Source organism: Rhipicephalus microplus, chromosome X, assembly GCF_043290135.1.
Source record: "Rhipicephalus microplus isolate Deutch F79 chromosome X, USDA_Rmic, whole genome shotgun sequence".
NCBI lineage: Eukaryota > Metazoa > Arthropoda > Arachnida > Ixodida > Ixodidae > Rhipicephalus > Rhipicephalus microplus.
Genome location: NC_134710.1, coordinates 413,443,474 through 413,467,278, shown reverse-complemented (window position 1 = coordinate 413,467,278; position 23,805 = coordinate 413,443,474).

Below are 23,805 nucleotides of genomic sequence, written 5' to 3'. Positions count from 1 at the left end.
AAACGTGCACTACCATTACGGACCGATTTCAAGGTTTTTACTAGTGCGTTAGTTTCGGGACAGCACACCGAGCTTGCATACTCTAACTTCAGACGAACAGGAGCTTTATATGGAGTGAGTTTTAGATCAGTCGGTGCCCTAAAAAAAACTTCCTTCGTAGCTAGGCAGTAGTGCAAATGGCGTTGTTAGTTAAATAGTCAAAATGTGTGTTTCAAAAAGCTACAGGCAGAGTTTACGTCATAACGCTTTCTAGCTTGAAGCACTCCTTAAAACGTTGCCGATAAGAAGGTATTGGTGATAAAAGGTAACATCAAAAGAAATAGCGTTACGAAAAACTCGCATGGCTATACAGTTGTTGCATGTGTAACACGTCTCGCAGGGGAACACAAATAAGGCGTTGTCAACTAAAACCACATCAAAATTATGTCATAGTCACATGATTCCGTCCTGTGACGTCATTGACGGTGGCGTGTCATGACGTAATTTGACGACAGCCTCTCTTAAGATCGTCGTTTCACCAGAGCTGGGCTGATCACGAATGCAGAGCGAAACTACGAAAAAATACTCATCGTGGGCGAAGAGGGGGTACAAGTAAGCAGTCGACCGCGAACCTCAAGGGCGAATTGATGGGTTTGTCATGGGAGAACGTCTTTTGTATCTACACAACTCTGCGTTGCCCGAGGCTAGGGCTTCACTTCAAGTGTATATAGAACGCGATCGCGCAATCGATCCCCGTGTGCACGGACTTATCAACTGCTGCATCCTGGCTTCGGTTCTCGGTGCTTGCCCCAATCCTGCAGTGAGAAAACGAATGACTTCGTGGATAAGATTGGTCGTTTCCAACTATCCTGGAATGTCTACAGGAAAGTAAACGTATTAAGTGACTATTAGAACAACAATTTTTTTAGCGAATCAGCGAAGGGCCCACAACGCATCCGTAAGGCAACATGCAAACCTACACAGCTGTTCACTCTGTTCATACTTTTGTAGCTTACGATGCTTCATTATGTCTAAGAGCTTTGTAATGGGTAAGCCTTGAAAACACCCACTCGTTAAAATTCACACCTGTATACGCCAGGGTGCAACTTCTACGTTTTTGCCATGCAACATTACACGAACCAAGCAGACTCCTGTCACTAATTGGCATTCATATATAAATTGTTCTTGCAGTAGTTTCAAGCAATAGTATGTATATGTGGTATAAAACTGGCTTGCTATTTGACGACTTGCTGGCATGGGTTCTTTATGGCGGAGAAGGTTTTATAATTTTTTGAGATTTTAACTTTGTCGGTCACAGACACGACAATTTTTCACTCACAGCTAACGACACCGACGAGGCTATTTTCTACAGAACAAGGTCTTAAAGCTATCGCCCGAAAATTGTGAGATTGTGTTCCAGCTCATCTTTCTCTACAAATTTACTTCGCCACTCAAGCTGACGCTGCGTTACGGTGCGTTTGTGAAGCGAAGGGTGTACAAACACCGAGTGTACGCACGAAAATTTTTGTTTACTTGTACGCCATACGTATCCTGTGACATTCTTGAAAATCTCAACTTACCGGAAACGAATGGGTGTAAACGCGACCACGTCAGGCTTTGGCTATGGCCAGTCCCTTCGAGATTTCTTCATCTATTTCTGGCAAACAAGCGCCGTGTGCGGGCTTCCTTTCAATGCCTTCTTGAGGACTGGTGAACCGTTAGCTAAGAGGGGAAACAACGGTGACTCTTCGATGAACAATAGCTAATGCGCTGCCCTCTGCTAGTTTCCGCGCCGTCCAAGCAGCAGGCACTCGAGCACGCCGCCAGCCTGAGCGACAAGGCAAGAAATTGATACCAGGAAACGAAGACGAGAAGCTAGAAGGTCAGATGGCGGCTTGAGTTCGTCGTGATGAACACTCGTAGCCGCACCTGAGTGCTCAGCAGGCTGTAAAGAGTACTTCGGATATTTTCCATGCCCGTGAGGACGTTGCATCCCAGTGAGAAGAAACATGCACCTGGTAAACAGTGAATGACAGCCACACAATTTGGTGATTCACATGTTCACCTATTGGGGCAACCAAGAGGGCGATAAATGGTTATAAAAGAGCACTAATTATTTAAGAAATATCGAGTAATATACGGATGCTTAAGCAGCCCATCCGATTTAATACCACATGTAGCGCAACCAACGCGCAATACGAAGGTTGTCGGGTAAGGGTTAAGCGGCCGTTGGCGGCAAAGCGTTGCAATGTCCCGTAGGCTATTTCTTCTCCAATTACTGTGCCTTCCACTCGCCTTGCATGTCTTGCGACACACAGGCAAGCCTAGCATGTATATTTCTCATCACACACACACACACACACACACATATACATATACATATATATATATATATAATATATATATATATATATATATATAACTGGAAATTAAATTTATGGTGGTTGCTGTAGTGAGGTGAATGTTATGAACAGGGAATGACAAATTGTAAAAAATAGCGTCTTAACCCTTCATAGATGAAATACAAAGTAGCACATCAGCCTCACAGAGGCTTTGAGTACAAGGTCCAGGAGACATGTGCCATTACAAATAAAAATCGCAACTACTGCCTCTCGAGGGAGTCAGTGTTACGATTACTAGGACAGATAATGTTGAGCATGCGGACATCGCTCAAGAAAGCTAATATGGATTTCCCGCTAAATAGTTATTCTCTGCCTGGGAAGAGAGACAAGTACAGTGGTATTTTGTTTATATGCTAAAAGTAAGTGTCTCATCCTTTCAATTTCTGCTTCATGACATTCCAACAGGTCCTGCTGAACAGTAAGCTTTTCGCCATATCTACCACACAGGGGATGCTCTTTACCAATCAATAAAAAACTGTGCGTACCCTAAGTGTGTCCTATTCTGAGGTGACAGAGTAGGACATCACATTGCCTTGACTTGGTTAATGATGGCCAATATCCTAACTGTGGCTTAATTATGCGGAGCTTGTACAAAGATTGAGAGTCCCAGTCATGTTGCCTGTGAGTTCGTAGTTTTTTTCGCAGATACGGCTTTATATCTTGTGCAAGGACAGAAATAAACGTTATGCTTGCACTTGCGTGGAGTGAATATGCGATTCGCTCTGCCAGTACATCTCCTTCGATAACTCTGTGCCCAGGCACCCAGCACACTGTTATATGCTGGCCAGAGGTGTAGACAGAGCATAGTAAGGAATACAAGTCCGCGACTACTGGGTTTCTGAGTTTCGGCATGACATTATGGCTTGAACCATGCTCAGTGAGTCTGTGTATGTAACTGCCTTGGCCTGTTTAAGTTGTTTGATGTGTTTGACAGCAGAAAGTAAGGCATGTGCCTCTGCTGTAAAGATACTTGTATTGGGATGTAGAACACCTGATTCAGAGAAGGATAGCCCGACGGCTGCAAAAGACACGCCGGTCTGAGACTTGGACGCATATGTGTAATATTCAGGGCAGGAGTATTGCGACTGCAGCTCAAGCAAATGCGTGTGGATATGGGCGACTGAAGCATGCTTAGTCACTTCCGTAAATGACGTGTCGCAGTCCACAATGTTTCACAACCATGGCGGGAACAGTTCAGATGAAGCCATTAGGCGATACTCAAGAAGTGGAACAGACATATCTTCACACAGCCGCTTAACTCGAAGTGCAAATGGCTCTCTTACTGTGGGTTTGTTGTGAAAAAGTAGTGCCGAGGAGGTATCATTTGATTGTGGGATAGCAGGGGGGTGTTTGTTAGAGTGTACATTCAGGAAATAATGAAAAGCACAGTATGAACGTTGTAGGTCAAGAGACGACTCATTTGACTCGACATATAGACTTTGGATTGGGCTTGTTCTTAAAGCACTAGTGGCGAGACGTATGCCTAAATGGTGGATCAGATAACATTTTAAGGCACTGGGTGTAGCCGATTGATAAACTACAGCGCCGTAGTCTAGCCGTGATCGAACAAGGCTTCTGTAAAGATTTGACAGGCATTTCCTGTCACTACCCCATGAGGTGTGTGACAAGATCTTCAGGATATTCATTGTTGTGAGACATCTAGCCCTGAGAAATTTTCTGTGGCGAATAAAAGTAAGCTCAGAGTCAAGTGTAACTGCAGAAAATTTCGCTCTGCATACAGCGTGAAGTGTTGTCCATGAAGTTCAATAGCTAGATCTGAGACCAAGCGTCTTTTCCTAGTAAAAAGGACAATGGAGCCTTTCTGTGCATTAGGTTAAAGCCTTTCTCATCAGCCCATTTTGATATTTTGTTTAGGCTAACTTGTACGTGTCGTTCACATATAGTTAGGTTACAGGACCTGAAACCTACTTGCACATCGTCGACATATACGCAGTAGAACATGTCTTTTGGAATGAATTTTCGCAAAGATTTAGAATAAAATTGGTACAGCTAAGTACACCACCTTGTGGTACCCTAGTTTCTTGGCAGAATGATCTCAAAAGTGCGTTACCGATCCTGAAACTGAATGTACGTTTTGATAACTAAGTCTCAATAGTTTTAAGCATGTTCCCGCCAACACCCATTGTAGTCGAATTACGAAGAATTCCATCGTGCCACGTCGTATCGTACGCTTTTTCATTGTCAAGAAAAACTGAGAGGAAGTACTGTTTATGAACAAATGTATTACGAATGTAGGTCTCTCCACGCTCAAGGTGGTCAGTTGTTGACCTGCCCTCCCTAAAGCCACACTGATACGGGTCTAGAAGGTTGTTTGGTTCAAGATGATACAATAGACGGCGGTTCATCATTTTTTCAAACACCTTGCTGAGGCAGCTCGTCAGTGCAATAGGCCAGTAGCTTGTTACCAAAGAGCCCTGTTTTAATATGGGATCTACTATAGCTTCTTTCCTCGTGTCTGGAATGTGTCCATCAGCCCGAATGTTGTTGTAAATTGCAAGCAGTGTCATATTTGTGTCAGAGTGTAGATGCCTTATCATATATACAATTCTGTCAGGTCCCGTAGCAGACCTCTGAGATGAAGAGAGGGCAGCCCTTAACTTCGCTATGCAAAAGGGACGATTATAACGTCCATTCTGATGACATTTATAATCCAGTGCTTTGAGTTCTTTTGTGTGTTTGTATTTTTGGAATGACTGTGAACAGTTCATAGGGCTGGATACACGATCGAAGTGCTCTCCCAGGGCCTCTGCCTGATCTTTCAAGGTGTTTTCCTCATTTTTCACAAGTGGCAGTGGATGGACTTGTTGCCCCTTCAACCTTCTCAGGTTATTCTATATTCTAGATTCTTGAGTGTGCGAGTTTATGCAGGAGAAAAACTTCTCTCAGCTTGTCTGTCTGGCCTGCCTCCGTGTGCGCCTTCCTTGTGATTTTGTCAGTTTAAACTGTACCAGATTTTTCGATGTTGGATATTTCCGTAGAGTACCACATGCCTTATTTTGCTTTCTTTGCGCTTGCTTGCAGTCACTGTGCCACCAGGGAACTCGTCGTCTGCTAGAGTGTTCATTTGATGGTGGTATCACTTTTTCGGCTACGTCTAAAATAAAAGCGGTAAAATGTGCAGCAGCAGCGTTGAATGTAAAATCGTCAATAAAATTTTGTGACAGATATGTGGATTGTCTGAAGAACTCCCAGTCAACAAAGTCTAGTTTCCATTTAAGGGTATGGGGCAGGAAATCATTTTGCCCTCTTAACTGCAGCCTTATGGGAAAATGGTCGCTCGCAAATAGGTTTTTCTACAACATTACATTCAAGATAGGGAAGAACTGCTGAATCAATTGCTAGGTCAATAGATGAGTATGAATTGTGCGATAGATTGTAATATGTTGATTCCTTTTTGTTGAAAAGGCATGGATCAGAGGTTGCGAGAATGTTCTCCACAAGCCGACCTGTTGCATCACAGCGCAAGTCTCCCCAGAGTATTTTATGTGGGTGCACGTTAAAGAACCCCAGGTGGTCGAAATTCGCGGAGCCCTCCACTACGGCGTCTCTCATAATCATATGGTGGTTTTGGGACGCTGAACCCCACATATCAATCAGAGTATTTTATGTGCATTGAAATCCCTAACGATAATGTAGGGCTCAGTAAGCTGGTTAATCAAGTTGTGTATTTTCACTTTAGTGAGGGGGTAGTTTGGTAATATGTAAATGGAACAGATGGTGACCAACCTAATAAATAAAATAGCGCCAATCGCAAATACTTTGAGAGGCGTTTGGAGGACTACATGATGGCAAGGCACAGACTTGTCAACAGTTATTGCCACACCTCCCGATGAAGCAAGAGTTTCTTCAGAATCCTTCTTATAGATGGAATAACGCCGTAGGAAATTCGTGTGTTTTAAGTTCAAATGTGTCTCCTGGACACAGAACACCTTGGGTTGGTAGGAGCATAACAGCTCATTTAGGTCATCTAGGTTGCAATTGAGGCCCCTGATATTACAAAACATTATTTGTGTCGACATATTAGCAAAGATAGAGGTGTTTCGTGTGTGACAGTACTAGAAGTTGTTGCTCAAGGGCCTTGGGAGGACCCATGATTTTCTGCTTTACTTTTTATAGCGGTCCGCAGAGTTGCACCGCTGTTTCGGCGCCAAAGGCACCGGAGTAGTGTCCGTTGCCTGCCTCCTGGGAGGCACTGGATGTCCGCGTATGCAGGCTGATCGTTGGAGTTTCAGACCTCGCTTGGTGAGACGAGGCCTTGTGAGCCAATGACTCTGGAGTCGCCGAGTTCTGTTGTGTTCACGGAGCAGGTTGAACTACTGCAGCCTTGGGGCGGGTAACCTGGCTTGCTTAAAAGATATGTTCTCTCTGACCTTCAATGAAATTATTTTTTTTCCTTTTTCCATGATTCACATGTTCGCGAGTATGCTGGGTGGTAACCGCCGCAGTTGACACAGCAGGCTGCAGCCTCGCAGCGTTCAGAAACGTGGTCCATTGAGGCAAAGCTGGCACAAGTGAACTGACCTTTACAAGTATGGGAGCTGTGGCCGTACCTCTGGCACTCAAAGCATCTACGTAGGTTTGGTACGTAGCGCCGAACTCCAAGTTTCGTGTAACCTGTCTCAATGGTTCCAGGCAGTTCACTTGATTGAAAAGTTAGTATTATTTGCTTGGTTGGCTTTTCTGCAATTGTCCCTTCTTATTTTGATTCGCTGTACGTTGACGGCATTTTGCTGTTTCCATCCATCAAGTAGCTCATGTTCAGAGAGGTTGAGGAGATCTTCATCTGAGACGACACCACGAATGGTGTTCATGGACCTATGTGGGGTGACTGTGACAGGGGTGTTCCCAAATGATCTCAAGTTGGAGAGCTTTTCATACTGCGTCCTGTCTTTGAGCTCAAGGAGTAGATCGCCACTGGCCATCTTAGTTGCTTTGTAATCTGGTCCTGGTTTTTCAGTGAGGCTTTTTGCCACCAGAAATGGTGAAATGATTCTGCCTTTTCTTTTGATTGCTCGCTATGCACAACGTGCTGTTTTGTTAAACGTTCGGACATTATGAAAAAAATTGCAAGGGTGCTTTGGTGCGTACCTTTTTCAAGGTACGATCAAGTTGGGGAAAGGATGTACTTAACATAGTAAGTGTTTCTGTTTCGGTGGCAGTGCCAGCCGCCCACCACCGAGCCCATTGAGGGGACGCGACAGGAAATGTGCGATGACAAGCCTGCCAACGTCAGTTGTACACCACCGCTATAACCGAATATGGTGAGCCAAAACTAGTCAGCCACACAGGGTTAACCCTAGCCACCAGGAAGTTTTGAAGTAAACGGAAGAGAGTAGAAGGGAGTACAGATAAAAAGTGAGAGATAAAGACGAAGATGTAGGGAGAGAAAGATAGGAAAAGGCGACTGCCGATTTCCCCTGGGTGGGTCAGCCCAGGGGTGCCGTCAACGTGAAGCCAGGGCCAAAGGGGTGTGTTGCTTCTGCTGGGGGGCCTTAATCCAATCACCCGGCGTCGGGTCAACCCCCAGGATCCCCTTTGCCCCGAAAATGGCTCAGCCACGCACGGCTAGGCGTGAGAGGAGGTCGATACTCTCCCCGTTAGCTCGAGTCCGTGATGTCACTACGCACCAAACGCCTACTTGCGCAGACGCACCTGAAGGGCATATATATATATATATATATATATATATATATATATATATATATATATATATATATATATAATGAGAGAGTCAGTGAGAGTTATATTTCAAAGGTCCAGTTTGTCTTCATTAAGGTATGAGATATAACACAACGGAAGGGTTGTCAACTTTTTCACTTTCGTGTATTACACGATAGTGAACCGTGTCTTCGCAGAGATACTTGGGCGTTCATTGTGCACTGTTTCGCGACAAGGGCGAAGCAATGAATACTGCTGTAAGAAAATGCATTGTCACGCGAAGAACGACAATCAGTTCCAAACTTGCAGCGCACACCTGAATCAGAAAACCCGCACGAAATGAGCATACACAGGACAAGCGTGGACATACTGTCCCAGCCCGACACTTAAAGCACGCTGCTCAAAAAAAAAAGAAAGACGCACGAAATAAACGCACAAGTGTACACAGTACGAACGTCAACAGTAGTCACAATGCTTTCTTCTTCGTGTGTGAGCAGCGCGCTCTTTTCGTAAACACGGCCACGGAAGCGAGGGAAGGGACGTTCGTGCTCTCTTTAGGCAAACTTGCAGTAGAAGCACAAAAGATACAACGCGCCCAAAGCCCGGCATAAGCGCGCGCGCGAGAGTGATCCACCACGCTTCAGAACGCCAAGACGCACTTTGATCATGCCAAATGGAGCAGCGCGCCCATAACGACGAGTGGGGTGGCACGGCATGACGACCTTGAGAGCGTGAGCGCCGAACGCGTGCTCCTTGTGACATGTCGCTACTGATGACGAAAACACACTGAAGTGTCCGTGCTCTGAAGACTGCCAGTGGTACATGGTGTATATGGTGGTTTATGGTGCATGATGCATTGCCGTTAACAAGTTGGGAAAAAGGTCGCTCTGTGGCTTAGTTGTTAGCCCCACGCGAGCTCGCGCTGAGGAGCGCGATGTCACTGGTTCGACGACCCGCTGCAGAACTTTCCTTGCTGTTGTTTATTCTGATTGCAGTTATATGAACAGTCTCGGCTGGTTTTTGCCATCGCCGCAACCGTCTACAAGTATATGTATATGTATGTATATATCTCCTCTTTCTGTGAAGCGAGCATCGCTTTTCCGGCCGAAGTCGTCTGCACATGCGCTTAAATGTTTTTTGAGCGAACGAGGGGGGGGGGGTTCTTATGGTTTCCGCGGCAAGGATGAGTGCGCGGCTTGTGCTGTCACAGCAGGTGGCAGCTTCTACAGACTGCGCTCTCAACTAAAAAAAAACGATGCCAAAAGTGTACCTGAAGCGATCGTATTCTCATACGCGAATGCTTTGTAGATTTACCTGAGATGGAATCTAAATGATTTGACTGCCAGCCTCACTTCGTATATCAACGCCGTGACTACGCTCGAGCGTTGTTGTGGTAATCTACTGTGACCGCTAAGAAGTAAACTTGGTTCTACAGCAAGCACACGTTTACTAAAATTTTTATTGCTCTTAAAATAATAGCCTTGCTTCATAAAACACTCGAATATGTTGCTATCGCATTTATTGCTTCACTCTTATGGCGAAACTGTGAGTTCTTTTCCTTTCAGTCTGTTAGATAAAATTTTATAGCCATAGCCGCGGCAGAAATAGGAGACGGAGCCGTGACGGACACCAGTATCAAATACTTCCGTATTAAAAAAACTGCGCGCCCACGCAGAAGAGCGTGCATGTGCAGTCTAGCCCGGCCATGTCCACACTGGCGCGCTTCAGACAGTTGCCGCCAGGCAACGACTCAGATCGATCTCGCGGCATACCCAACTGCACATAGCGGACGTTAGCACAATTACCGTAACGAGACAGAGGCGCTGACACACGTTTGCAGCACGGACAAACTTATACGCGTGTAACGACAACAGCTTCAAGTTTAGTCAGGGCTGACGTTGAAATTGCATAGTGCTATTAGTAGCGAATGATTGCACAAGTTCAAGAACTGTGACATTTTGCGCAAAAACGATTCGCTTCTATCGCATAGCTACGCATGTCTGTAGCAGCCGTGTCGTAATAGTCGAGGCCTAATTTAAATAGCAAGTCTTCCGTGGTACTACTTATACACGTAATTTATCTTCCCAAATGAATATCGATGCCTCCGTTTCTGCAGCGGTCTAGTTGACTCGCTTTAGGTAATATTTCACTGGGAGTCGAGGTGCTCGCGTCCGACACAGGGCTGCCATGTAGTCAGTTTACGGCGCAACAGGGCAGCAAAACCTACCGCCGTTTACAAAATTGCTACTTAACAAAATATTTGCGGTTAGTGTTGTCATGTAAACAGCGTTAAACCTAACAGCTGTCATAGTTATTTGTGGTAAGACTACTCCTGTGACAAAGGTACAAGTCGGTAATGCAGCAACTTCGTCGAAAAACACCACAAGCAAGTTCTGCCGCAAGTCACTAGAATCCCTGAAAGACTCAGCCAAAAAAGGCATCAATATAACGTTCCAGTAGATACCTTCACATGTTGGTGTCAGTAGCAACGAAAAAACAGATGCCTTAGCCAACGAAGCAGTTTCAAAACAACCGACATTCAGAGCTGTATTGAATTAACAGCTGTCAAAACAGAAAATTTCATGCAACTTTTTTCTTTGTGAATTTACACCATCAGCCCCGAGTCACAAGAGGCCTTAGTCGCGCAGATTTGACCCTGCTGTACAGAATAGGAACATAATCGGCCTACACCCCTGCATGATTATTTAATATGAGGGGCTCTTCTTTCCCGCTGTGCACTGAATGCAATGAAATCGCGGATATCCACCACTACATCTGGTCACGTAAGCGTTTTCGCTCTGTAAGGGGCTTGTAAGGGGCTTTCACTCTGTAAGTAATAGACAGTTTGAAGAAAACAAGCCTTCCCCATGAATGCTTGCGAAGACTTTGTATTTCCCGATGGTGTGCGGCTGATGCCAAAGCAAGTAGCTAATACACTTCTATGTTCTCTACGAGAGACAGGAGTAAGCATTGTTTGGTGAGCCAAACTACATGGAATGAGTCACACAGGCGGATCAATATCTAGTGGCTAAGGTACTCGGCTGCTGACCCGCAGGTTGCGGGTTCGAATCCCGGCTGCGGCGGCTGCTTTTTCGATGGAGGCGGAAATAGTGTAAACCCGTGTGTTCAGATTTGGGCGCACGTTAAAGAGACCCAGGTGGTCAAAACTTCCAGAGCTCTTCACTACTGCGTCTCTGATAATCATTTGGTGATTTTGGGACATTAAACCCTACATATCATCATCATATTCATCATCATCATTATCATCATCATCACCATCGTCATCATCAGGCGGATAAATAGCCGGCCATATCTCCTAAACTACCCCCGCCTGTGGCAACATCATCAGCACCACTACCACCATTTCTCTCTCCTCTTCAAATATGCTTTCTACTTGCACTCTGTGGCGCGAATCTCGACGTGTCAACCGCGTGGATATGTCCACTTCGGCAAAACACAATCAGTTATATGAAAAAGCAGCGAGACGGGACATCATGGCGCTCTTGACTCCATCGGAGCATAAAACCCGCCGACATCTCACAGTGTGAAAAGAGAAATAGTGGGAGAAATGCATAGTAACAGAACACTGGAACAAACTTGACAACTCTGTATTTGTACATGAACGTGTTCAGCTGCTTGAAAACGACGCAGAGAATACGTACCGACCATCCAGGTACGTGAAGCGCGCGGCCACGTTAAACCTTTTTTGAAGGCTAACCTGAATCGAGTCTATTCACGGCCTCCAAGATGTGGGCACAAGACTGGATCTCTGAGGCCAGCATTTTTTGCTGTGAAACGCAGTCCGTGCTTCCCATCTGAAAGTTTTGAAACCTTCGTGACGTTAAAATGACTTTGAGGAAGGTCCAGAAAGAGGGGGTGCGCTAGTCAACAAGATCCAGCTAATCAGTAAAGGTCAAAGTGGACAGTCCATGAGGCGGAACATCGATAATAGTGCCCGAAGCAAAGCCATTTTTTTTTGTTCTTTCTGGTTTGTACAAACAGCCACACAAATTGCGTGTAATAATTTTGTTCTGAAAAGCTATGGATTTATTGATTACATTCTAAAAACACTTCACTCTAACATCATTGGAAACTAACCATTTTGGGTTTTATTTTGTGAAGCTTTACTCCAGTGAACACGTGGTGCGCATTCTAATCCACGTTTTACCCTGCATCAATTCGCATATCCTACAACGAAAAACAAAAATGATGTATAGTCAGCTCTAATTCGTTTTTCATTCACACATAAACCCACTTAATACATTCTTTTCGTACCGTTTTTCAAATAAGATTATCATAACAAAGCACTTCTGCCAGCAGTCTAGGAAAATTCAGGAGTCGCAAAACACAGTGGTGCCAATTTCGAGGCGAATCACGTCCGGACATCAAACGCCTTAAGTTGAAGAAAATGAAATAAAAGTCATCGCACTATGCAAATGAGCGCTGACGAAATGCGGCTGGAGCTACACAAAAGCACCACGCGGTTTCTTTTCCAAAACACAATGGAGAGCGTTACTTTACCATACTCACTTCGAGTAGTAGCTGACATGCAAATAAAAAACACTAGTATTTCGATCGTATATATATATATACTTATACATATACTATCGAAATACCAGTGTTTATATATATATATATATATATATATATATATATATATATATATATATATATATATATATATATATATATATATATATATATTCGAAATACTACTGCTTTTTTTATTTGCATGTCAGCTACTATTCAAAGTGAGTATTGTGAAAGAAGGCTTTCTATTGTGTTTTGGGCAAGAAACCACGTAGTGCCTATATATATATATATATATATCCTGCTCACGTCAGGTTATTTTTCACCCACTTTTCTTTCTTCTTATTTTCCTTGGCATTATTGTCTGTTATATTTATTAATATTTTGTCAAAACACGGAAAAACGAGCCAATATGTATACACTTCTTTCCCTCATTCATTAACGATGGTCTCGTACTGGAAAACTTGGTGCCGTTAGGTTGTATACGAGCGACTATTGGCCAGCTGCCGGCTCGTAATAAGTTCACATGCTACGTGACGCCACACAGGCTCATAAAAGAGTGTTCCACACTCGCCGCTTGGCTACAGATGGCGCTGACTGACACTGCCACGTTTAAATTCACATATAAACCCAAAAAAGTGGATGGGGGGATGGTCGCAGTGATAGCTGAGTGGTTATAGCATCGAACGCGTTATTCGAAGGTCGCAGGTTCGGATCCTGCCCACGGCAAGTTATCTTTTCACCCACTTTTCTTTCTTCTCGTTTACATTACAATCGGCCTAATAACTTCCCCTATACCTTCCTTGGCATTATTGTCTGTTAGATCTCAATAATATTGTGTCAAAGCACGGAAAAACGAGCTTTTATGAATACACTTCTTTCTTTTATTTATATATATATATATATATATATATATATATATATATATATATATATATATATATATATATATATATATATATATATATATATTAGAACTGTGTCTCTTTATTTTCATGTTCTCTTCATTCAAGAACCCTACTTGATCTGTCTTTTACGACAGGTCGAGTACGTTACAATAAATAATTCGCCTACAGTTACGTACAATCCACATCTTTTGACTGATTTTGCGGCTGTTGTGTATCCGTTATATGTTGGAGCGGGCTGATAACAAAACACCTTGTGATATAACAGTGGGCCTGCCCAACATCTTTCACCTCTAATTTTGGAGACTTTTTTTTGAGAAAATACACACGGCGAGCGACCATCTAGTGAAGTAAGTTACAAGCAATGTGGAAGAAACAAACCTGTGATGTTACAGTAGGCTTGATGGGACATCTTCAAATGCAGATGTATCAGTGATATCGGTTGTGAAGGTAGGTAAGTGATTTCAATCTGCTGCTGTCTTGGAAACGAATGCATTATAAGCTTCAGTAGTTGAGAAATATATTATGTTAGCCTTACGATGATGATCAAGTCAGTGTGAACGAAAAGAAGCTCGATGTACAAACAAGGAATTAAGTGCGAAGTTGTGGTAATATATTTTGAGAAAAAGACAAATGCGTGATTACTTTGTATGGTTCACTAGGAATGGATGGTTAAGAGTAGCTTACTTGTTTGTGACACTATCATTGCTATGATAATAAGATGCATTAAGCGACCAGGGTGATTTCGCACTGCCTTAATCCAGATATAAGCAGGTCCCAGACACATTAGGTGTGTTCTATCTGAGGACAGACGTAGGTAGTATAAAGCAAATATAATGCAAAAGTTTTTGTGACAGTGTGGCAAGATAGAAGTAACCTAAAGTTTGAGTGACCATACGTGATGAGCATGACGTTTTCATGACACGCTACTATAAATGTGAACACCAAGGTGGCGATAAGAAGCTGTGGATTTCAATGTAACAGGTATACACTTTGTTAAGATTCGTACTAAGGTTGTTGTAATTTCACCAGATGTACATTTTCTAGCGTGAGGTTTTCAGTCAAGAAAACGAGTCAAGGACATCGGAGTTGTGTACACGAGTCACATTTGAAGCTGCGCGCACATTGTCTCAAAGTAGGCAGTGGATTTTCAGAAGTGGCATCGTAACAAGTGAAAAGCATTGCCTCTCACTTGGCGCGTTATCGCACCTGCTGTTCACACGGGAAACAAGCAATGGTATCATTTTAACATGTTAAACAGCACGTAAAACTGGAAAGGAAGGCACAGACAGAGTGTAAAGTACGCTGACTTCCACCTGATGGTACTATGTAAAAAACCATACGCAGAGCCATCGGCTAAAGCAAAGAAATAAAGCCAAAGGAAAAAAAAACTAACCAGCAAGTGATCTACTCGCTGATACGAAAAAGCAATAATCACCGAGTTTGTAAAAACCTTCGCTCATCCCTAGTCAATGCAAACGATGGCACGCGGAGACATCCCTCTTGTGCACGAGCAATCTCTTCTTTTCCTATTGTTTCGCTAACCCACTGGTCTTTGAGGCAATGAATAATGTCACTTTTATTTAACTCAGGTTTGTAAAGCTGAGAATGCCCACACGAACGCAGTGTAAGCTAAGATGTCCCTGGTTTTCACCAATTATCTTCTTGTTTTGCTTGTTTTAGCCTCGTGTTCACGCAGCTGCTCGCAATCTGCCCAATATGTTCGCGTCCGCAAGACAACAGCGGGCGATACACAGTGCCCTCGTCACAAGGCAGAAACCGGTTTCGGTGTTCAACACTACGCGATTTTTCTTCAATGCTACTGCAACGGTTTGTTTTCAAACTGACAAATTAAAATTTTCATCATCATCATCATCATCATCAGCGTGACTACGTACACTGCAGGACAAAGGCCTCTCCCATGTTTCGCCAGCCAACTCAGTCATGTGCTAGCTGCTGGCGCTTTACATCAGACAAATGAAAATTTTATTGGCGCATAAAAAACAATATTGATCGCAAAACAACAGCGCGGGTACACGGGAGAAGAAGAAAGGCAACAGAACAGAGCGTTTCCTTCCTCTTCTCACGCATAACCATACTGTTTTTTTTTAATGATGAATCCACGACAAGCTCAAGTTTTTACCTGTTCAAAATACGATATTGACCTCCTCACAAATTTACTAATTTTTTTCAGGTTATAAAACTTCAGATAACGGGATAACAGCTATTTGCTTGCGTGCGTTGAAACATGCCACACCATTCTCGCCACCTTGCTTAACTGACGCAGGACAGGGGCCACCCTTCTGGCCATCCTGGTGCTTTCAGTTTTGCTTTCTTCGACATCGCGGTCTGGAAATCGGACGATGGATCTCCGTAAGTGCGCGCGCTGTTTTAGATTTATAAAAGCTAGACTCGCCATGATTTGTAGCTTAGATAGCATTTGCCGTATAAAGAACCATCCTAAAATTGATAATTAAAAAGGTAAAATATTTTTTTAATCATTTCTGAGCGATTTAATTTGTGGCAAAACGTTTCCGCCTTGGCCTATATTAGGCTGCGAAGACGACAAGTGGATGTTATAGTTTATAAAGAAAAGTTTGTATTGTCTGAACATAAAACACGCCCCGCCGTGGTAGTCTTGTGGCTAAGGTATTATGCTGCTGACCCGCAGGCCACGGGATCGAATCCCGGCTGCGGGGGCTGCATTTCCGGTGGAGGCGGAAATGTTGTAGGCCCGTGTGCTCAGATTTGGGTGCACGTTAAAGAACCCCAGGTTGTCGAAATTTCTGAAGCCCTCTACTACGGCGTCTGTCATAATCATATGGTGGTTTTGGGACGTTAAACCCCACATACCTATCGATTCAACATAAAACACCCTGTATATATTGGTCATTCTATATCAAATGTGACCCGTGACTTTTCGACCTTCTCCGATCGTGTTGAAGAACAAAAATCGGACATGTATATGTGAATGTGAAATGTAGTTGTGGAGGCGTTATATTTCGCAAAAAAAAATCGTGTTGCCTAGAAAGCGACTCAAACTTTGGGCATACAAGGGAAACTGTTTTGCACTATAAGATATAGAACATTACCGGTTTGAGGAATTACTACGAAACAGTTTTCATTCAATCTGAAGGCGCTAGTGTTTCTTAACTGTGATAATTCGTTCTTTTTTTTACCTTCATTGATTTCATCGATAAAACATTGAAGTATGCTGCTTGTTTAGCGTTTTTTATAAAAACCTAAAATATTTCCGCAAGTAACGTATTCCCAGTTTCTGTTTTGAAGGTTTCTATATAAAATGATTAAACTACTATGGGAGCAAATGAAGCCCAAACATTGTCAGAATATTGTGACAAAGTTGGGATAAATACCATGTGGCGTTTTTATTTATAATATGGCTGAATTTCCAAACATGGTGCTGTAAGTAAAACTATGGCTCATATATTGTTGCATAGTATGCCATGTTAGTATGACATTCAGAAATTTTCAAAAGAATAAATTTTGTTTTAGGCAGAAAACAATTTCCATCTAAACAAACACAAGGCAGTACGAAGCTTGCCTTCAGCTCACCTTCACTGCAGAGCACGTCACCGCGAAGTTCCAGCCGGGTCTTTTCATTAGCTAATCATGGATGTTATGCAACTGCTGATCACTTGTTTTAATAATACTCCTGTATATAACGTCCGAAACCGGCAGTAGTGCTTATGTTATCTAACAGTATCTTCTCCTTTAGACCATCAAAGAACCTGTTATATTCAACCGCTTATTAGTTCCAACAGGCCAAATCCTAATGCAGTCGATGGCCTGAAATACAGTATTGGGGCGTTCTGTCTGTGTTCTGTAATTATTACACGTGGCCTTAAGCCTTAATAATAACTGAAGAGATTATTTATGTGTAGCTTACTTGAGGTCATTTCATAATGTTTCAGGTATAGGTCGATGCGTGATCGTTTACCACTGGTGTGCACGATGAAATTATGTATCTTAGGTGCAGACGTTAGAGATGCTTTGATACCGTGCTAATAAAAGACACTTCCGTCACCACTTGCGAAAAGATTTCATCTTTTTGACGCCCCTCTCTGTAATGGTCCGAAGGCGATAAAAACGTTTTAATTAAACGACCGTCCAGTAATGGTGACGTGCTCTTAACGTTTTCAACGTTTTTATCTTCCTTATAAGAGTAACATCTATGAAAAATTTTAATGAAAACCATAAATGATGAATTCATTATTCATCTTTGAAATCCGCGTGATCCTCAGTTCTTTTATTAGTGAAAAGACTGAATCACTATTTATTCTAATCATAATCATGAGACGATATCAGCATCAAACTTTATTGCCTCACAAATCGACTGCCGGAATCGTTTGAACAAAACATCGTTATGGGAGTAGAAGCAGCAAATCTGACAGTCGTAGTAGTCGTCAGCAGCACGAATGTCACCAAAAATAAAAAAAAAGCAAGAAGAAAAAGACACCATTGGTTCATGAACGTGAGCTACGCGTTAACATCCTTCAGCTTGTTATTGCGGCCTGCATTTTATTGAAAGTAATGAAGAAAACTGTCACTCTCTTCACTCGAACTTTGCGCAATGGAATGAACCCGAAGCGATAAAGAAAAACATCTCCAGCTTATGGTTCTCCTCTTTGAATCCTCTTGAGTGATTGTATGAGAGACCCTAGAGACCTTTTAATGCCCTCAGTTACCAAAATATCGCCAAATACGGTGTGTGTTCATTAAAAAAATAATATCAGGATAAAACGTGTGATAGGCTGTAAAATATTCTCGTAGAATTACAAATGTATAATGTGACACAAGTATATTAAACTGAAACAAAACCTAATATTAACAGCAGGAAACGCACTATGTTATGTAATATTAGGAGCAATATAAAAACACAAAAAATGTTGAAAAAAAGTTAGCTGCATCTAAATTTGACCTTCCGTTTACTTACACAGTACGAACAACTTGTTCGTACGCTGTACCCGTACTCGTAAGAAATTCAGCAAACTCTGTGACATACTGTCTGAACTTTTGGCGGGACGAATAAATATAGCAGCCTCTCCATCGTTTTGCAAAGCAACATTACAAAAAATGCAGACAAAACATAGAATAGCGAACGCACTGCTGTTTAGCGTTCGCATTGGTTTACAGTCAAATTTTGCACTCCTGCCACAGCATCTCACGTTTTGAAATTGAACGCCTTTTCACCTCCTTCGAGCGACGGTTATGCCTTGTGTCATTCGATAATAATAGCAATGCTGCCGAGCAGCTGGCATACCACGGTGGTCTGTCGCTACAGAATATGCGCCTGTTAATTTTCAAGCACCCTGATTACACCACTGAGTACCGAAGTTCCCTAACTTGAGTCGACATTATGCTTCGAGTGGAGTTTTGGTTTGCGGCTTAGAGACATAACTTTTCACACTCATAAGGTCACCATTTCAAAGCCAGGTGGTCCCGCAAGGTAATGCTTGTAAATAAGCTGGTTTGAGCGCACTGAGTAAAGAAAGGGAGCGCAAACTATGGACACGCGAGAAAGACGGGGCATATCCGGCGACATGAGCCCGCTCTTGCCGGAGCAGGAAGCCTCGTACTAGTTCGTTAATTAGCTTCGACGGGAGGTCGCACAAAGATTTGCAAACTTGAAAGATGCGACGTCTTCTCTGTACGATGTCATAACATAGTTGAAAGGGCAGCGCATGAACGAAATGGAGAGATAGCGGCATGTTTGAAGACGCTATCCCTCTTCGCAACCATGGGCCTTGGGTGGCTTCCCGAATTACCCGCTTCGACAGCCCCGATAATTTCATGCGCGAGAAAGACGGGCACGACTTGGAATGTACGGCGGGTGTGTGCTACAGATTTGCGTAAATCAGGTTAATCATAAGCGGGCAGTTGCCCAGAAAGCGTAGCGTGTTCGACAACGCTGTTGTTGCACTTGGCAGTATACTGTAGATGACCCACAACTGTATACGTACTCTGGCAAAGGACACGTGACGGCCGCATTCACAACTATGAACGGACAGAAAGCGACTGTCTGGGAGGGAACCCATGTGTTTGACACTTCTGCAGTGTCATAAGATACGCTGTCTTGCTTTAGTGTTGAACATGCAACAATACATTATATAGACATAAAACCACATTTTCTTCATTCGCGTACGAATAAAAAAATCGCACCTCCCGGAAGGGGATCGCGAGGAATTGCGATTGCGTTTGGGTGCACCCGATCAGTGTGTGATTAATTAATCTAGAGAGACGAGAGTGTGCACCTAAGCCAGACGAGGGTCGTCGTCACAAACAGCGATAATGGCGTTACCGTTCTCATCACCAGCAGCTCCTCTTCCAAACTCGTTCGAAAGGACCCGAAGCGCGTTCAAATGACTCGACTCCTTCTTGATGTTTCCGTTCGCACTAAGATTGTTGTCAAACCACAACCGATCACACACCTTGCAGCTGCGGTCAACGCTCCGATCCTCAAAGTCACGCTTGAAACGTGTGTCCGGCCCAGCTAACTGCCGAGCATGAGTCACCGCGCAAAGCGAGCGATCCCGCTCGCTAGCACCGCCGAGATCGGCCGTTCGTCGTGGGCGCTTGAACTCGGTCTCCCGCTGTTTCACTCGAAGGTCAGCGGCTCTCCGTTGATGTTTCCCCACGCCTTCTCGAACACGAACCACTTCAACGTTTTCGGCTCATCGTTGACGTTCATTTGCAGTGTTCTCAGCTCACCGTTGTTGCCGGACAGCAGCCTGCCGAGCACACATGTCAGCTTCGACTCCTCATTGGCGTTTCACAGCGACTTCCCGAGCACGGAGTTTCATCTCGGCGACTCGCTTCAAGCGCATGTGTTCGGAATTACGCACTCTTCACTTAACAGCAGTGTATTCTCCAACCAATGATGACGTTGAAGCAGCTGCGTTGACGCCAGCACGTAGGAGAGGCGTAATGCTCGAGTTGCATTGTGTTACACTTCGTCCTAGTGGTATTGTTGACGCGAGTGATTCGACTGCACAGACTTCCATTGCTATGAAGACACCAAAACGTGCGCTTTGTGCATGATATAAATAGGTCCGAGCGCAGAGAGGAGAAACTCCTGAGCAGTGTCTCCGCCGAGCAAGCTCCGTAATGCGAGAGCCCTCTACGGGTACACTCCTCCTTGCCCTTACCCTCCACCGCTCACCCCCTGCTCCAGTTGCTATGCGCGGTACAGCTGTTGCTAGAGGCGATGAGGAGCGCGCTGAGAGATCTGTGCGCACGCCGACCATAGACGCACGACAACCCCCGACTAAGAAATGCATTCAGGTTTAAAAATCATTTATTACATTAGCGCACATGAAGAATGCGCTTCGATGACTCATCAAACTCTGAAATTGGTCATTTGCCTCCGCGGTGTCCAGTAGTGCAAAGTGTTCTGTGCGTGATGACATAACCAAAGGACGTCACAATCGACGAAAATGTGCGGCGTGGTTATAGCGTCCCTATCACGTCATGACATGACATCGCTGCTTGGTCTAAAGCGAATCTAAAGGAAGCTGTAAAAATTCATACAGTAATAGTATTTATTGGCGTTTATTGTTCCAAAACCACTACACGATTATGAAAGACGCTATAGTGGAGGGCTCCAGAAATTTCAATCACCTGGGGTTGTCTGACGTGCACCCAAATTTAGCACACGGGCCTCAAACATTCTCGCCTTCCGTTGCTGGAACTCGATCCCGCGACCAGCGGGCCAGCAGCCGAATGCATTAGCCACCACGCTGGGTGTGTGCAAATCCAGGTAAGGTTTGCCTCCGATCCCGTGCGGTGCTGAGAGCTTTCGTAGGGTAGCCGCGCAGGATCAATACATCTGAAGCCACTCGAACGGGGCAAATACCGTATTCGTTTCCCTTCGCAGCGCTTGCTGTCGATGATTTTTTCCGGATATGTGGTCCACTTCTCATACCGCACTTTTGTCTCGGGGCACGATCGTGGCTGTTTAATTGAATGACTTTATACAAAACTTACTATGACGTCATTAAGGTCTATGACGAGCGTAAATGACGGGTGCTGACTTCAATGTCATGAATCGCTTGTCATGTACGGACAACTTGCCACGCTGAGGGGGGCGCTAGAGACAGTCCCGCTAGCTTTATGTACACCAACGTCTTTATTGCATGATGTGACTATAAAACGGATATAAATAACAGGCAGTAATATGAAGGTGATGACATGCTTATAATGTAAGGCTTGACTTACAGGCTATGCTCATTGTGCTACCGCGGTCGCTGGTCAAGAAATCTTTGTGCGTGACAATTAGTAAGTCACATCGTACATGACATGCAAGTCATAATTTTCATGTTACCACTCGTCATTTACGTTAGTTATGCATATATATCCGGTCATCACAGTTTCAATATAAATGTATTTAAATAAACAGCCGCGAGCACCCTGAGGCTATGTCATGTAAACTATTTTCTGCATGACATGCGCATCGTTATTTGCCAATTAAAACTACTCATTTATATTTGTCCTACAGTCCTATCACACTATAGTGCGTGTGATATATATAAAATAAACGAAGCGGCCGGAAGAAAATAAAGACAATCGCATGTTATTCACGTGGTATATGACACAAAGAATAGGATTTTCTTATTATTGCCTGTAATTTATATTCGTCATACAGTCAGGTCATGCCACGCCAATTTCGGTTTACAATGTTATGCTATGTCAGTTTGAGTTACACGTGCGTCCGAGCGCTTTTCCGCTGAAACGTGATAGATGTGTGTCCTACTCCAATATCATACGTCTGTCAGATTTGTTTCTTCATGCCCCTTCTTTGTGGCTGGAAGCAATGCCGCCGCTGCCTCTAAGAGCTAGTTATGCAGCGGCGTCACCATGACGCGGCCCCACTGGTTGCCCGCATAGTGCCATGACCGGCAACAGGCTATCTGAAAAGACCGTATTGCTTACAGAGCCAGCGTGACCACCAGTACTGTGTTAACAAGGAATGCAAGATGCCGCTCCATGGATCTGTATACAAATGAAAAAAAAAATTACTTTTTAATATGGCCGTCGTGAGGCGCTACATGAAGGGCGCTCTCCCCCTTGCCCGCAAATCACAGGCGAAGGCTAGGCGATGGGCGAGAGCAGAGAAGAGCTAGAGAAGAGGGTTGTGAACAGCTCGATTAGGCGCATCAGGCTGCAATTTATAAAATTGAGGAGGCTGAACAGACAGACATACAGACGGATGGATGGACTGAAGGACAATTCACGGTTTACCGATAAATCCTCCGAAGCATCGCCCCAATCATAACCACTCACTTCTTGGATATGCTGTGATTTTTTTTTTTTTGGCTGGATGGTAGACTTGGCTAGTTAGGCCAGGACATGCTATGATCAAGCTAGTTACACCAAGCCATGTTAAGACTGAGGTAATTATGCCACATCCTAAAAATACCATGCTAATGAGTTATGTAGAGCTAGAACCAGACTAACAAAAGCATGCTAGCTGATATGCTAACGAATGTAGGCTAATTGAAAAGACGTTAACCATTAAAACGTCAAGTAAAAGCATGCTAAACAACTCTCACTATAATGATGACCATTACTATCCTACTAATCAGGATTACTTTTATTAGTTTCATACTGATCATGGCCTTGCTAAATGCACCCGAGATAATTGCATTTTTATTGAAGCCTTATCAATAAAGACAAGACAGCTCAGTGTTAAGTCTCAGTCAATTAGTACTATAAAAACACAACTTATTCAAACATATCCATGGAGTGAATGATGATGAGTGGGGCGAAGCGCTGCAAGGTTTCAACGCTAAAAGGTGAACCATCCGCGAATATCGCCCACTACATCATCCAAGACGTGAAAACGCTGTATATATTTATACAAGAAATTTTATTATTCTTAAGCAGTAGTTATACGTCGCTTTTGTTCCCTCTTCATAATAATGCCTTCATGGTCGCTGATGGCGCATTATTGTTTGTTTACAAGGACGAAGTACTAGTGGGCAGTCTGCAAAGGGTGAACAATAGGCGGTCACGTACAAACACGGGATGGATCAGTGGGACAATGTATGGTTCTTCAACGCGCACCTGGATACAAGTACACGACCATCTTGCATTTCATATTGGTTATTTCTCAACAGTACTTGCTTCATGGTCGGTGAAGTGGTAGATCGGGTGTTTGCAAACACGAAGTAGTAGGCAGTTTGCAATAGTGAACTATATATGGTCACGTGCATACACACAAGTACTGGAGACACCCACGCTTTCAGGAACTTCTCCCCTAAAATTAAGACACACCTGATGAAGACTTCACC